The 17379-nt window shown below is 36.9% G+C and overlaps 1 pseudogene; it reads left to right on the top strand.

Annotated features, from left to right (window-relative positions):
• Window positions 1-16564: 16564 nt before the first annotated feature.
• On the top strand, window positions 16565-17132 carry LOC130874193 (60S ribosomal protein L12-like; annotated as a pseudogene).
• Window positions 17133-17379: the final 247 nt, after the last annotated feature.

Raw genomic sequence — 17379 nt, forward strand, 5'->3', positions numbered from 1 at the left:
AGAGGGAGGGGGAGTGGACTAGGGGGAGGAGAAGAGGAGAGGAGATAGGGGGAGGGGAGCGGGGGGAGGGGGCAATATGTGGGAGGAGGGGGAGGGAAATGGGAAACAGGGAGCAGTTGGAAATTTTAATTAAAAAAGAATAAAAAAAATGAGAAAAAAAAAGAATTTTCTTTGGCCTATAGCAGGACTGAGTATAGCCAGGCTAGAAGAGAGACAGAGTTAGAGTAGGCAGAGTAAGAGATGTCATGTAGCTGCTGAAGGATAAAGAAGCAAACCACCACCAGAACCGTAACTATATTCCACAACATTATGTCATCACAGATTAATAGAAATGGGTTAATTTAAGATGTAAGAGCTAGATAGGACTACACTAGGGTCATTGGCTAAGCAGTGTTATAATTAGTTGTAAATAGTTTCTGTACTATTATTTGGTTTGGGGCAGCTAGAAAAGGAATGAGCAGCCTCTATCTACACCAGTGAGGTGCTGTCCAAATTGGGAGTTGGAGTTCTGGTTATGTGTGTGGTCTCTGATCTGACTAGGGTTTCAGTATGCTGGACTGTCTTCTGTTGGAGTAAGAAGAATCTGCCTGGGAAGTATTCAGGGAGTTGGCCTGGCCTCTGATGGGATGGAAGGGTTCCAAAGTTGAAGGATGAGATGTGGTGATGAGGAGAAAAGGGATAGTTGCTGTTATGCTGGGTAAGTGCAGGTAGAAAAGGAAGCAGTAGGAAAGGGTTCAGGATGAACTGGTCTCTGGTTGAGTAGGAGACTTCCGTCAGAGGTGTGGGCAAAGATATGGTGATAAGAAAAGGAGGGACTGTTGTGGTTATGGTGGGCATGTATGGTGGGCTTGGGGAGAGTCTTACTTGGGGTTCAGGATGGTGACCTGGCCTCTAGTGAAGTAAGAGGTTTCCATCAGAGCCTGGGATATTGTGATAAGAAGAGGAATGCCCTTGGGCTTATACTGGTCTGGTACAGGTGGGGAAGTTGGTATCATGGCTTAAATGATATTCTGGCCTCTGGTAGAGTAGAATTCTTTTGTCAGAGGTGTGAGCTGAGATATGGTGAGCCTATTAATCTTAAAGCCTTTTATTTTTGAAGATGGTTTTTCTAACTAGAGCTGATTGTACAACAAAAGCAGTATTTCTGGATGTTGTCCTTAATTCTTTAGAAGTGGCCTGGAACAAATTGTTTAAAGTCTTATCTGGGCCAGTGTTGAATAAAAACAGTCATCCATTCTATTAGTATCATACCGTCCAGTCATGATCAACTCCCTACTTACTCTTCCAAACTGTCAGATTTTTCAGAGAATGGTAAGTTTTGAATTTTCAAGTTATACAGATCATTAGTTGAAAAGAAAAAAAAATAAACCATGAAAGAGAAAGGAGTGGGACATTTTCTTTAATCTAGGAATGTCTTATTGGTCTTTGTCCCCCTTCTTTCCTGTAATAGGCTTCTAAGATGAGACTGGGGAGGAAGTAGAGGAAGCCTGCAACTTTGGAATTATTTATTCCTTCCAGCATGCCTTGTCCTTAGATGACAGGGGGCCTGTAGACATTTTCCCATATTCTTACAGGGAACAGGACTAAACTTGGAACTGGTGTCAAGTGAGCAAGCAATCCCATAACCAGCATGGGGACATGGTTAATTTTTTATGGAGGGACTGAGCGAACAGGCAGAGGTTTCTGGTTCTACTAGGTAACATGGTAGAGTCAAAAGGATCCAGGTTCCCAACAAGAGGGCACAGATTTTTAGTGTAAATAGAGGTCAAGTAGGGCTATCTTGTGCCAGAGAAAGCCACTCATCAATGCAGAGAAACTGTTCCGTGGCCTGGGATTTTGTGTTTCAGATGGTATGAGTCATTACTGGGCAACACAACTCCCTAAAAGTTGATTTCACAGGTCTGAAGTTTTTTTGATAGAAACAGATATCATATCCATTTTTCTCCACACATTCCACATTTGGGCAGAGGACCCAGGTCAACTTTGCTGTGGGCATCTCCAGTATAACAGCAGTTTTGATCTGTTTCTCCAATCAACAGAACTGACAGACACACACCGAGAGATATACAGTAAAAAAATCCTGGGGTGGCACTGAACATTCACGTTCCTGAATAGTACTGAGGATCGGTGGTGAAATGCGACCTTTCCTTTGTGTCCTAAAAACAACAATAACAACAACAACAACAAAGGCACCTTTACCAGACTTACCTCTGAAGTTGACAGACTCACCAACATTCAACTTTGTTTCCTTTTGGGGTAGAGGTATTAGTGATTGATAAAAGAGACTACTCACTCTCTGGAACATCTTTAGGGTGAGCATCCTCTAGCAGTCTTTTGCCTACTCTGCTATGAGGGGATATGAATCCCCCGAGCACGGATGTCTATCCTTTTAGGATTTCAGTGGGACCTTCAGAAATGTTGTGGGCTGCCCACTGAAGAAGTCTACTCAGAAGAGGATTTAAGCAACTAGAAAGTCTTTACTAGCTGGTTGATGACTAAACTAGGGGTTCTCTATCTCAGTGTAGCACATAGTCTTTCCTAGGTGAGATTTGAGCACAAAAACTTTTCCTGGATTGATGTACTTTAGTAGACAAGAACAATTAGATATAAGCAGAACTACAGTAGACAAGTAAGTAATTCTAGTATATTTAGCAACTTTCTCAGAACTATGGATTTTGATATAGTAGGACATTTTTTTTTTTTTTTTTTTTTTTTGGCAGATGATGTTTACATGCTGGGGTCCACGGCCTTAATGGGACTTTTTATCATGGATTCAGTTGTGTTAAGGTCTGGGAGCCTATCTATTACATTATGTTTTAAGAGAAAACTAAGATTTTTCCTTCAACAGTTATACACTACAAAAGAGCATAGACTACTCTGTGTGAACACCAATTAAAGTTGACACTTTATAATCAAAAATATTTTTAAATATTTTATTATTTTTACATAAGAGATTACAATATAATTATCTCATTTTCTCCTTCCAAATCCTCTGATATAATTCCCATTTTTTTAAATTGATGGCCATATTTTCATTGGTTGTCATTACAGACACAAATACATAAACATTCCTTATAAGTAGCTACAAATTGCTCAGTTGGTATAATGCTGTTTGTCAGTACATATTGAGGGTTGACTATAGAGTCTCACCAACCCATACTGAACAAGTGTACCACCAACAGTTATGCTAACATGCAGGGAGAGTTCAGTTCCTGAATCCTCAGCCATGCACAACTATACACAACTAAGGAATACTGAGAGAGAGAAATCATCTTCCACAAGGAAAACTTATTAATTAGTTATCTAATTGTTTTATTTCAGTTATTATAAAATTTTTCTAGAATTTAAATTTTTTCTTCTTACCTTAGTACCAGTTCATTCAAATAATATGATATGTATATTATAACAATGTTTTCTTCTCAAACTATAAATAAGTTTATGTGCCAAAATCATCAACAATAAAACATCACGAGGAGCTGAGGGGAGAAAATCAGCATATGGTGGAAAAGATGGTATTACGTCTCCATTTCTCATTCAGCAGCATAGTTAATAAAGCAAAGAAAGTCTAGGCTCTGTTTTGTACCGGAGGGCCGGTTGCTCTAATATCATAAAGTCTATTTTCTTTTTATAACAGCATAAAACTTTCTATATTCTTTGTTTTCCCTCATTGTCCCTTTCTCCTACTTTATTTCTATCTAAAATATCAACACTGAGATTTTGGAAATCATAATCCACCATAAATAAAACCTTTATCTCCACTTCTCTAAAATTTACCTTCTTAATGATAGCCATTCTGACTGAGGTTAGTCGGAAACTCAGTTGTTGAATTTTAATTTACATTTACATGGTAACTAAAGATTATATCTTTATATGTTTACTGTCTATGTATACATCATATTTTCACATTTAATAAGCATGATACTAGCCCATTTATTTGTTGATTGCTTTTTATTTAGATTTTGTATTTTTGTATATATTTTTGTATATATTTAGTTGTATATTTTAGATAATAATGTTCAATGTGCAGTCAGCAAAAACATTTTCTCATTCTGTAAGACAGCTCTTTATAGTTCCCTTTATATAGAGATACATAAAATCACATATACATATAAAATCATTTCCATATGAATATAGAAATATGAATGAGAGAGACTGACTTAAATAATTAAAGAAATTAATAACTTAGGGGATAAATATGGACGATGAATTTTCATAGTATGTACATTATACATATACATTGAATTTCTGTTCATTAAAACCAAAATAAGACAGTACTAAAGAACATAACCATCAACTCAAGCTGCATGAAATTCAGATCCTCAATCAGGCAGCTTCCTCTGCAGCATGCACTTGAAGGCTGATGTATCTTCTATCCTTATGACACTAGGTATTACTTTGTCATGGTATTTTTGATAGTCTGAAATAATTTCCAATGTTAGTGTTCTAGACTTCCACAACAATTCTTATAAGGTCATTATCTTTGCTCACACATTTTTATTGCTAAGTAAGTTTTCAATTGTGGTGATCATCTCAACTTTTTTTAGACTCTTCAAACCACATCATTATCAGGGATCAAGGTTCTCTTTCCTTCCCTTAGGTAGCATGATTTCTGACCTTTGACAAATCTGGCCTATTGCCTTGAGTTCTGTTTTGATTCAAATATCAGAGAAATTAGACATGCCTACTATATTTGAAACTGCAAACAATTTTAATATATTTATTTTATTGTTATTTTTTACTTATTCAACACTTGTTTTTCTTTGAATGTACTATCAAGAAGCTAATTCTGAAATGCATAATATACTCTGTAGTGATATTTTATTTGCATTTTCATAAATAGAGCTTGTCTGAAGATCAGAGTGCAAACATAAGCAACCAGAGGCCACGGAGTGGTGGCACACACCTTTAATCCCAAGATTCAGGTGACAGAGACAGACAGATCTCTGTGAGCTCAAGGTTACTCTGGCCTATACAAGATCTACTCAGAAAGAGAATCAGGTGGTGGTGTATCACACATTTAATCCCAGTGTATGAAAGTCACATCCCTTTAATCCCAGCACTAGGGAAGAGAGAATAGGAGTAATATGGATGGACAGATAGAGGACTATAAAGGAGAAATAATAGGAACTCACTGGAGTGTGGATTCTGGGGTTTAGTTGGAGACACAGTGAAGTCTAGGCAGTCTGAGGATCACACTTTTGGTCTGAGCATTGGTATAGGTGAAGAGTGTCTCTAGTGGCATTTACTGTTCTGTTTCTCTGATCTTCAGCATAAACCCTTATATCTGACACTGAATTTTTATTATTTGTGCTACAATATACTTATTACATAGCTAGGGTCTGCTACAGCTAGATACTTGTTATGATCCGAATGGTGGTAGATACTGAAATTCATATATTGGAACATAATACCTAAGATAACAGTGTTAAGAAATAGGATCTTCCAAGAAAAGATTAAATCAGGGGATTTTATGAGCTCACAAATGTGTTAAGAACTCTTTATTGATGCCTTATAAAAGATGTTAAAAGTTTCAATAATCCCTTTCAGTGTGCAAAGACATAACAAGCAGGTACCACCTTAGAAGCATAGAAAAGTCCTCATGAGAATTTACATTAGCTGATGATATTATCTTAGAATTTCCAGACTACAAAATTGTAGCAATAAATTCCTGACATTTACAAATTAGCCATTTTAAGGTGTTTGTTCTAGCAACCCAAATGGACAATTTCAGTGCTCAATGATTACTTTTTTAATGAACACTGAATGAATTTATTGTAAGCATAATCTTTCATTCAAATAGTACATTTATATTTTTCTAAGATAAATGTTATTTCTTTCTTATTTACATAATATATTTCTAACTTGTTTTCATTATATTAATGGTTCTCTGATTGCAATATTCACATGAATAAAATAAACTTCTGCCTGCAAGAATATATATTGAGTTCTTGGTGTAACTAGAAAGTTAATATTGAATTTTGGGTTAGACAAATAAATTTAGGAGATCTAAAGTCCTAAGTAAACTACAGACCTGTAGAAAACAACAGAGGCAGAAAATGAATATCTTTATGTTGTCAAAACCTTGTAGGAAAGTAGATTCAGTGTTTTAAATACAAAAGGGCAAAATCCAAACAAAATCAGAGCAAAGGAGATAGAAGGGAAATCTTGGATTTTAATAGGTACATTTATGGCATTAGTTGGGATGATTGTTTCATGGTATATTGATTTACTCCCAGTTAAGTTTTTACATATGACTTATAAATGCCAACAACAGATCGGTGATGTAGGAAAAAGATGAAGAGATTGATTTATATTTAATTCTTTTTTAGAAAGCTACAAATGATTACCAAATAATTTCAGTGCGATGGAGAAATAAAGCTCATATTCCCAGGGACCGAGCACCAAATGTTGTGTGAAGCAGGTCTGAAAATGTTACAAGATTTTCATTCATTTGAGTTGAAAATGGAGCAGTGAGTGAACAATCTGTCACAGTGTAAGCATGAGCTAACAAACAAGAGTATCTTTGAAGGCAAAAAATATTCAGCAGGATGCTTAAAATTTAGTATAGCTTCAGCTAAATGTCACAATGTTTCAAAATCCATAGAAAAGTGTGGAATGAAGATTTAAATAGAAGAGGTCAAGGAAGACAATAATAAAACAAATACAGCTGTACATTGATATGTAGGAAAGAATGCTATAGCAAATAAACTGACACTGAATTTAGTATGGTTTTAAATAAAGAAGTTAGTTTTGCTGCTGTCGTAGACTAGAAGTTCTCCTACTAAGCTAAAAAGTATCTGTTATTTGGAAGACATAATGGAATTGAAGAAAATGAGGTTCTAGAAGGAGTAATCCTACTGACATTACAGATCCCTTTAGGTGTCAATCTTTAAGCATCCACTAGTGGTCCTTTCTGTAGACTCTGATCACAAGTTTTACTATACAAGTGTCATAAAATAAACATTATAATGTAATCAAAAAACCTGGGAGGAAAGATGGAGAGTGGATATCAATGATATTGTGTGATGGATCTAGAAATGAAAGAGGACATGCAGGGTTGGCAAATGAAGCAAAGATGAAGGAAACAGAAATCTTTAGTTGTCTCACAACAGAATAAGAATTATGAGTCAAATCATAGATCATCTAGGTAATGAAATATAAAGTGAGAGAGTGACTGCAATGAAACTACTCACTAGTATTTGAGATATTTTGTGTTCAAGGTATTGTTTGTTATGTAGAGGGGTAAATATTATAATCATAGATGATGTCCCTTAATTTGAGTCTATAAAAGATAAATTCATAGGCACAGGAAAATATCAGGTATTTTTTGTTCAACTTGACAAATGCCAGAATTACGTGGAAAGAAGGAAGCCCAATTGAAACATTGCTTCCTCCTGTTCTATGGTCAGGATTTTTTTTTTGTTGTTGTTGTTGTTATTTTCTTTATTAGTGATTGTTATTGGAGACCCCAGATTGCTTTGGGTGCTGCTACCTCCATGAAAGTGATCATGGATTGTATAAGAAAGCAAGCTGAACTTGCTTTGGGAAGTAATGGGAAGCAATCTACAGGTAACAAATTACTATATTCTGTATCTCTCTATGGCCTTTTATTTATATCATGCCTTCAGTTTCCTCCCGTCAGTTCTTTTCCTGGCCTCTCTTCAGGACAGACTGCAAGATAAAAGATAAAATAACCTTACTTTATTACTCCTAGTTATTTTGGGTTAGCATTTTATCACAGAAACAGGAAAGCAAATTACTATTGTCTTAGTTAGGATTACTGCAGCTATCATGAAACACTATGACCAAAAGCAAGTTGAGGAAGAAAGAATTTATTTAACTTACATGTCCATGTCACTGTCCATCATTAAAAGAAGTCAGGGAAGAAACTCAAATAGGACAAAAACTCAAAAAGTGTAGGAACCTGGCAGCTGAAACTGATGCAGAGCCTGTGGAGGGGTGCTGCTTGTTAGATTGCTCATATTATGGTCTGGATCCTGGCCCTACATGTAGTGTCTGGGGTAGGCTTACTCTCGTAGTATGGGTTTCACCTTGGACCAGTCATTAGTTGGCCACTCCTTTAATTTTTGTGCCACCTTTGCACCCGTGTATTTTGAAGGTAGGGAAAATTGTGTTGGGAGGCCTTCTGGTCAGAGGTTGCAGTCTCTCATGGCCTGGCAGCTTCCTCCAAAGCATTGAAATGTGGACAACTCTGTCCCTAATGAGACATTTTGCTCTCTACTTGCCCTTATTTGGAGACTGTCTCTGGGTCAGAACTACTGACCTTATATTAAAGCTGTTTCTAAAGTTGGATGCTTTTTTGTCTTTACCATGACCAATGACAGTCTCCAGCTAGAAGTCTTTCCCCTGCTTCACATGTGATAACTAAGACTTGTACTGGGAGCTTTGCTATAGGACACTACTGTCACATGATAAAGCCTTATGATAATGCAAATTAGATGATGCCTAAGGCACCGTCCCCAGCCTTTATAATCTCTTTTCTTTTCAGAATAACAAGGAGTTATATAATTTAAACTGTCTCCTCAGAGAACTGTCTCTTTTGGCTAACATCCTTCTGACCCTGGTCACTCACAGTCTCATTATCCCCCACTCCCGCAACCCTGAGGTTAGCAGCTGATGATCTCAAGAAAGAAGCAGACTGACAAACTGTAGCTGGGCTAAGGGTTCAAATCCCTTCCTTAGAAGTCTTGCCTGTTTGCAGGAAATAACCAGTTCAGTCTCTGCATCCCATGTTGTTAGGTGTCTGAGTTAGGGGTCACCTTCATAGATCACTTTGGATTTCCACTGCACTAGGTTTCTAACCAGAGATGTCCTTGATTCCAGATGTCTTTCCTGGTACTCTCTCCTTCCATTTTCCTCTCACCTGATTTCTCCTGTTTCCATACCCATCCCTAATTCCAGACTCCTTCCCCATCTATCTGTGATGTCTATTATGTTTCTTTCACAGTGGGATTCATGTCTCCCACTATGAATCTTAGTTATTACTTAGCTTCTTTGGGTCTGTGGATTGTAGCATGGCTATCCAAAACTAATATCCACCTAAAGTGAGCACATGCTATGTTTAATAGCACAGCCACTAAGACCCATGGGGCCTCATAAAGTTGAAAAGCTTCTGTAAGGCAAAGGACACCATCAAAATAACAAAATGGCAGCCTACAGAATGGGAAAAGACCTTCACTAACCTTACCTCTGAAAGAAGGTGGACTTCAAAATACAGAATTCAAGAAATTAGACATCAACAAACCAAACAATCCAATTTAAAATTGATACAGATCTAAACAAAGCATTCTTGACAAAGGAATCTCAAATGGCAGAGAAACACTTTAAGAAATGTTCAGCATCCTTAACCATCATGCAAATGCAAATCAAAAAGATTCTGAGATTCCATCTTATACCTGTCAGAATGACTAAGATAAAAGAAGCGACAGCTCATACTGGAGAGACTGTGGAACTACGGCAACACTCCTGCATTGCTGATAGTGTGTAAACTTGTACAGTCACTTTGTAAATCAAAGTGGAGTTTTCTCTGAAAATTGAAAATACACCTACCTCAATACCAAGTTATAACACTCCTGAGCATATACTCAAAGGATGATCATTTACTGTACCACAAGGAAGCTTTTCCAACTATGTTCATAGCAGTTTTATTCATAAGAGGAAGAAACTGGAAACAACCTAGGTCTCAATCAACCAAACAATGCATAAAGAAAATGTGGTAAACTTATACAATGGATTGCTGTGAAATAATCCTCTTGTACACTGTAAAGATTCATTATAAACACAAAATGTATAGGCAGGGTTACTAAACTAAGGATGGTGGGAAATAAAAAGGTGGAGAGAGGAGTCATCAGCCAGAGGCAGAAGGAGCAGAAGGTGAGCAGGCCATGCTAATAAAGGTACCGCAACATGGCAAAGCACAAATAGAAATGTGGGTTAATTTTAATGCAGGAGTTACCTAATAATAAGTATGAGCTATTGGCTGATCATTTATAATTAATGAATATTACGCCTCTGTGTGGTAACCTAAGAAGTGGCTTTCAGTGATTTGGGAACAGGAATTTGGGACAAAAAGTTTATTTTACAGCGGATTATTACTCTACTGTTAAAAAACAATGTCATCATTAAATTTTCCAAATTTTCAAATGGATAGAACTAGAAAAAAATCATTCAGAGTGAGGTAACCCAGACCTAGAAAGACAAACATGGTATTTTGATAGCATACATTAGGAAAAAGGAGAGCCTCGTTGACAAATTATGTGACTACAGATATCCATATATATGTGAATGAAACCTGATCTTTATCGATCATTAAAATTCCTGAATGGATCTAAGAACTTAATGCATTATTTGAATAGCACCCATATAATCTCTAAAGCTCTTAGATAAAAATTTTAACATAGGCAAGAACTTTCTGAAAAAATAGTTGTTCAGGAAATGACTCAGAGAAATGGGATCTAATACAATTAAAAATGATTTTGCATAGGGGCCACAGGAAACAAACACCAGAGTGAAGAAACAGCTTAAAGAATGGAGAAAAGCATTTCTAGCTATACATCTGACAGAAGATTAATATCTAGTTACCGAATAATATATGAAAGACTCAAAAGACTAAATTAAAACCCAACAGCTTTGCTCATCAACAATCTAATCAAATATACAGTTAGGTCTCAATCCCTCATGCTCAGGGCTCAGGAAACCACATGAAAGAGCAGGGAGAAAGAGTGTAAGACCCAGGCATAGATGACACCAAGAAAAGAAGTGCCTCTAAATCAAATGACCCAGACTCATATAAACTCTGAAACTGAAGCAGTTAGCACAGGTCCTTCACATGTCTACGCCAGGTCTTCTGCATATGCATTGTGGTTTCCAGATAATTGTTTTCATGGGATTCATGAATGTTTGAACATTGGGTTCTCTGTTTCTTATGCCTTCTCTTGGGTTCCTTCACTACGTTGTTTATTTCTTATTCATCTTCAATATGATAGTTTTTGTTTTATCTTATTTTATTATTATCCCTTAGATGCATTTGTTTCCTATTAGGAAACATAAATAGAGTGGCTCTGTAAGATAGAGGGTTTAGGGAGAACTTGGCTGGAGTTGTGAGATCAGAACCATGAACAGGACATACTACATTAGAAAAAAATTCATTTTCAATAAAAAGAAGAAAATATGAGGCATAAATGACCAATATACCTAAAAAGTATTCAGTATCCATAATTATCTGAGAAAAGCAAATTAAAACTACATTCAGATTCTAATCACTCTAGACATAAATGACTATCACAAAGCAAACAACACATGCTGGGGAGCATAGAGGAACGGTACCCTTTTATATGTTTGTGAGAATATGTAAATCACTATGAAATTTCTTCACAATGATGAAAATAAAATCATATGTGATCATCTGACCAAGTTACAACAGTTCTGAAAGTATACCAGAAATTATCTAAATTGACATATCATGACTCTTGTATCACCACAATTATTGTAGCAATATTCACAATAACTAGATTCTGCAATAAGCCTTTTTTATGAACAGATGAATAAACAGAGAAGGTTTTACATATATTAAAGCTTTGTTCAGCTATGAAGAGAAATGAGATTAGGTTGTTGCTGTAAAATGTGTGAAATTTGAAAGTATGATAGTAAGCTAAAATAATTCAGACCCAGAAGATAAAATAGCAGGCTATGTCATGCTTGTAGATCCTAAAATATATATCAAAGCATGAACCATGTACATATGAAAACTAAAAGAAGTCATTAAATATTTATAATGAATTTTACTTGTTTTTATAGTGTTGATTCAATTATATTTCTTAGATCTTCTATGTAGATTAAGCGCAATCCTATGAGCATTCTTTTTGTTTGTTTGTTTTGTTTTGTTTTGTTTTTTTCAAGACAGGGTTTCTCTGTGGTTTTGGAGCCTGTCCTGGAACTAGCTTTTGTAGACCAGGCTGGTCTCGAGCATTCTTAAAAAGGGTATCTACTTCACAGGGGATGCTATTAACCATTACTTCACAAAACCTTGTTTTCTGTATTTGCACTTTGATAACAAAGTCTTGTGTGCATGGATAAAATGTAACAGGTACCACAATTAACACCATGTTTCACTGCCACAAAGGTTATTGCACCCTTACTTCCCAAAGAAGACAACTTTTGAGTACTTGTCTAATGCCCATGATTAATTCTATAAAATCATTTATCAAATTAATTGTGTTCTGTGCATTTTCACTCTTTGTATATTATTTATAATACAAATATGAATGACATACTCAAATATCTTGAGTTATTTACACTTGTGTCTGAGAAAACTCAACTCTAGTCCCATTATTGGGTAAGTGCTATGTATTAATTAATAAATATTTTTATACTTCACCTGTCTGAAAGAAAAATAATAACCAAACAATGGAATAAGAATTAATAATATTACTATAACACCTTGCATTACTATGTACTTTATGAATATATTCTATAAAAGCATTCAAGGTGGGTAGGAATTCAGATTTATAAAGCTTGAAACATATTCGAGTTGTATGTTGAGTGTGATCATAAGGTTTAGGAATACTTATAGAAGAGCAACTAGTTTTGAATTAATGGAACACAGATGTAGGAGTAAGAATAAAAGCACATATAAGATTAAGCTGGAAAAGTAGGCTTCCTAGTAAAACATAAAATTCTAAATGTAGTTATTCTTATTCTAATATGGTTACCTATTTGGTGTTTTCCTTATTCCTTTACTCTGGACTACTCTGCTAGTTATTTATGTTCAGGAATAATACATTAAAATTGTTCAGTATCAACCCCTGAAACTGATTAGTTGACCTAGTTGATATCATATCATCCATAAGTGTCTGTAGTATAAATGAAGAGATGGAGCTCATGAGGGAATGAGAACTCATTTCCTAATGACTCCATTGCTTCCCAAAAGCTCCATCAACAGGCAACCAAGCATTCAAGATGTGTGTCTTGGGAAACATTTGAGAACCAAGCCATAACAATTAACATTGCCATATAACATTGCTTCACAGAAAAGTAAGGAAATATCATGATTGTTTCTGATTTATTTTTCCAAAGTCCATGGGTATGGTAATGATTGAGTTTTTGCTCTAAACAGCAAAACTCTGAGGTAGATCTGGTTTGTGAACACATCATCCATTTACATTCTTATCACAACGATGTTCACCATAATTTTCTTTATATTTCCTGACAATGATTAAACTTGTAGTGAGGTATTTCTATAGTACAAAATTATCAAAGTTGTTTATGAAGGGTAAATTTTAACTTTATGATACTTTAGTAACCTTTGTGCCTCATTTATTCAGTTTTTGATGTCTCAGATAGAATCCAAGGCTCTGAGCAGCACAAAGAGCAACCTTTCTAATGGAGCAATAATTACTCCCTGCTTTTTCTAGATATATGCTGGATTTTTGTTGTTTTTTGTGTGTTTTTATTTTTTCGAGACAAGGTTTCTTTTTTAAAAAATTATTTATTTTTTATTGAAAATTTCTACCTCCTTTCCTCCGCCCACTTCCCTCCCCTCCTTTTCCTCCCCTCCCCCTCCCTCTCCAGTCCAAGGAGCAGTCAGGATTCCCTACCCTATCGGAAGTCCAAGGTCCTCCCTGCTCCCCCCAGGTCCAGGAAGGTGAGCATCCAAACAGACTAGGTTCCCACAAAGCCCATCCATACAGTAGAATCAAAACCCAGCGCCATTGTCCTTGGCTTTTCCGTCAGTCACATTCGAAGAGTTCGGTTTGATCACATGCTCCGTCAGTTCCAGTCCAATTGTCCTTGGTGATCTCCCATTAGGTCAGTCCCGCCGTCTCAGTGGGTGGACGCACCCCTCGAGGTCCTGACTCCCTTGCTCATGTTCTCCTTCCTTCTGCTCTTCATATGGACCCTGGGAGCTCAGTCCAGTTTCCATGTGAGCATGCTGGTTTGAATGTTGTAGCCCTGGTTTCTTCTGGACCACATCCTTTGTATGTTGATTCTGAGGAAATAGTTTCCAGAAGATTTTGTACCATTGATGATGGATTCTTATATAACAACTCACTTTTTCATCACTGATATCTAGCATCAAGTGTCCCAGAAAGAAAAAGTTTGTTTTCAGTGGTCCTAGTCTCTTGCTAATCATACATGACCTTTCAATACCAGTTGGCCAAAAAAGTAAAAAAAAAAAAAAAAAAAAAAAAGGTCCTAGTTCAAAATATTGAGGCACAGTCCAGACAGAATCTTTCAGGAACCTCAAAGTTTTCTTCTGACACTTCCCAAGCCAGATCTTTTACCCCATTATCAGTCCTCATTAAAAGGCAGGGTTAGTCCTCCCTTACAGGTATATCTGTGCTTCCCATTATATTCCTATCTAGTCCTCAGATGAGAATGCTGCAGGTCTTTTGGGAAGAAAATTCCTTATTATACAAACATTACACATTTGATTTTGATGCAAGTCGAGTGTCATCCAACTCAAATAGGTTACATGAAACTCATGGGTTCTCAAGACTTTGTGAACAAGGTTTCAGACACATGCTGGGCCTGCACACAGGTCACTGTTATTTATCAACTAGTCTGTCAACTGTTTAAGAGAAATTGGCTTTCATGTTCACCTTCCCTACTCCCATACAACCATGAGGTAAAGGGCTCAAGGTTGTAACAAAGAATACCTATAACCCTAAATGGAGTCCACATAGAGAATATATCTTCAATGACAAAGGAACAAAGATATCCATAATTGGTAAGAAAAGCCACCACAATCCCGTTAATCATCAAGATTGAACATTTCAAGAAACAAATGTTGGACATCTGTTGCTGACGGAAGTCTTACACCCAGTAGTAGATAGTTGTAGTTACTTTCCTCTCATGACTTGGCCAAGTTATTTATTATACACGACTTAAACTAGTTAGGATAGTATGATTATTGAATATATTTGTTATTATTGAATATAATTTTGTATTAGGCTTAGAACTCTCTTAATTAAACAAAAAGGGGAGGTGCTGTAGGAAGTCTTGCAGCCAGTAGTTAATAGCCCTCTGGCACATGGTCTTTTATACTTTTGATGCTGATGTAGAGCATTCGTCCAGCCTCTTTTCCAGCTGCGGGATTTGGTTTCTGGTCTCCGTTCTAGCAGAGGATTCTGATTTGTGAGTCTACCTCTAAATAAATAACTATCTATTTCTCAATTCTGAGCTAGTGTGGGATTTCTTTTGAACATCCTTCTTCAATCTCTAAAAGACTCTTAATCACTAGGTGCTATGTAACAGTTACCTCTGAGCAAGGAACAGTACTCCTACAGGAAAGATTTTAAAGCACAGAAGTAAATAACTCAAAATAGCTTTAGAATATCCTCAAAACTGACCAGATTCACTAGGCCCCTTCTTGCCAGAGTAAGCAGTAAAAGGCTGAATATACACACTCAGTCATACAACATTACAAAACAACTCCAATACCAAACCAGTTACCTGGAAGAGGTTTTGACAAGAGTCATTTGCAAACCACAATTTCCAAACTCTTGAGCTGAGTGGAGGCTTTGCAGTGTGTTCTAGGTTCCAAGGTTTTGTGAGTTTCAGGCTCTGTTGGCATAGGCTGTAGTGATGCAGCTGTCTTTGAGTCATTTCTGCTCCTGTAAATAAGCCCTCATTCATGTTTACATAAATAATCTGAACAAAGTTTATTGGTTGACCAAGCTAGATTTAAGTGACATTAGTACTTTAGTCTGTTGTGAGCTTTATATATGGAGTCAAAAGATGTGTGTAATGAAAAATATTTCCTGCACAATTATAGGATAGCATTATTTTCTGACTTCTGTAGGCCATAGTGACCAGAGCAGGGACAGGATTATGGTCTTTAAGATGGAAAAGCAGCATCCACAATAAAGTAGGCAGTGAAATTCCACAAAAACCCACTTTGTTGCTAAAGAACATGGGAACCTAAAAGAAGAATCATCTCAGGGTCTCAGAACAAGTCAATAGACCTACCAAGATCCAGTGCCTAACACCTTCTTAGTCTTCTGACCCTGTAGGGTTAACTAATGTGCCTCTCTGTTGCTTCTGGGGACTGTCTTTATTTATTGATAATAGTTTCTGGAAATTGAGAATTACCTAGGAAACACAGAAACCTTCATCAGCCACTTAGATGTCTCCTAGGAAGAAGCTATTGTGTCTAGCTTTCTATGAGTACTTTATGAAGGCTTTCTACTCTGCTGGTTGTTGCACATTCTAATATTTTCCATCTTTTAGTTTCTAGTTAGACCAGGCCCATATGCAGAAAATATGAGGTATAGGATTTCTTTTTTTTTTTTTTTTTTTGGTTTTTCGAGACAGGGTTTCTCTGTGGTTTTGGAGCCTGTCCTGGAACTAGCTCTTGTAGACCAGGCTGGTCTCGAACTCACAGAGATCCGCCTGCCTCTGCCTCCCAAGTGCTGGGATTAAAGGCGTGCGCCACCACCGCCCGGCGAGGTATAGGATTTCTTACAGCTGGTGGATGTCGATGAGAAAAGACAATATCTAGGGGAAATTTTAATAATGATTACCCATCTGCTTTTAGGCTCAGAGGAGGCAATGGTGCAACTTTCTTTGGTCATCCCAAATTCGAGTTTATCTGACACCGGCCGCCTCCACCATGTTACCCAAGTTTGATCCTAAAGAGACCAAAGTTGTATACCTGAGGTATACAGGTTTTGAGGTAGGTGTCACATTTGCTTTGGCACCCAAAATAGGACTCCTGGGTCTGTCTCCAATAAAAGTTGGTGATGACAAGGCCAAAGCAACCAGTGATTGGAAAGGCATGAAGAGTATAATGAAATTGATCATCCAGAACAGTCAGTCCCAGATGGAGGAGGTGCCCTCTGCCTCTACCTAGATCATGAAAGCCCTCAAGGAGCCACCAAGAGACAGGAAGAAGCAGAAAAACATTAAACACAGTGGAAATGTCTCTTTTGACGAGATTATTAACATTGCCTGGCAGATGTGACACACGTCTTTAGCCAGAGAACTTTCTGGAACTATTAAAGAGATCCTAGGAAACTGCACAGTCTGTGGGCTGCAATGTGTATGGCTGCCACACTCACGACATCATTGATGACAGCAACAGTGGTGCAGTGGCTTGCCCAGCTTGCTGAGAAGCAACAAGAGAAAATGTTTCAATAAAAGACCATCTGCCATCTAAAAAATAAAATAATAATAATAATAATAGTAATGATGTTTACCCATATGTATACAAAGGAATATATATTGGAATGTCTTTCATGTCTATTTTGTGTCCCGCTCCATTGGAGACAGAAAATATTAACAATGTGGTTGTATTCGTTAGGGACTCTGTTGCTGTGAAGGGACACCATGACCAAGAAACTCTTATAAAGGAAAACG

The sequence above is a fragment of the Chionomys nivalis genome, chromosome 5 (assembly GCF_950005125.1).
Source record: "Chionomys nivalis chromosome 5, mChiNiv1.1, whole genome shotgun sequence".
In the NCBI taxonomy this organism is placed as follows: domain Eukaryota; kingdom Metazoa; phylum Chordata; class Mammalia; order Rodentia; family Cricetidae; genus Chionomys; species Chionomys nivalis.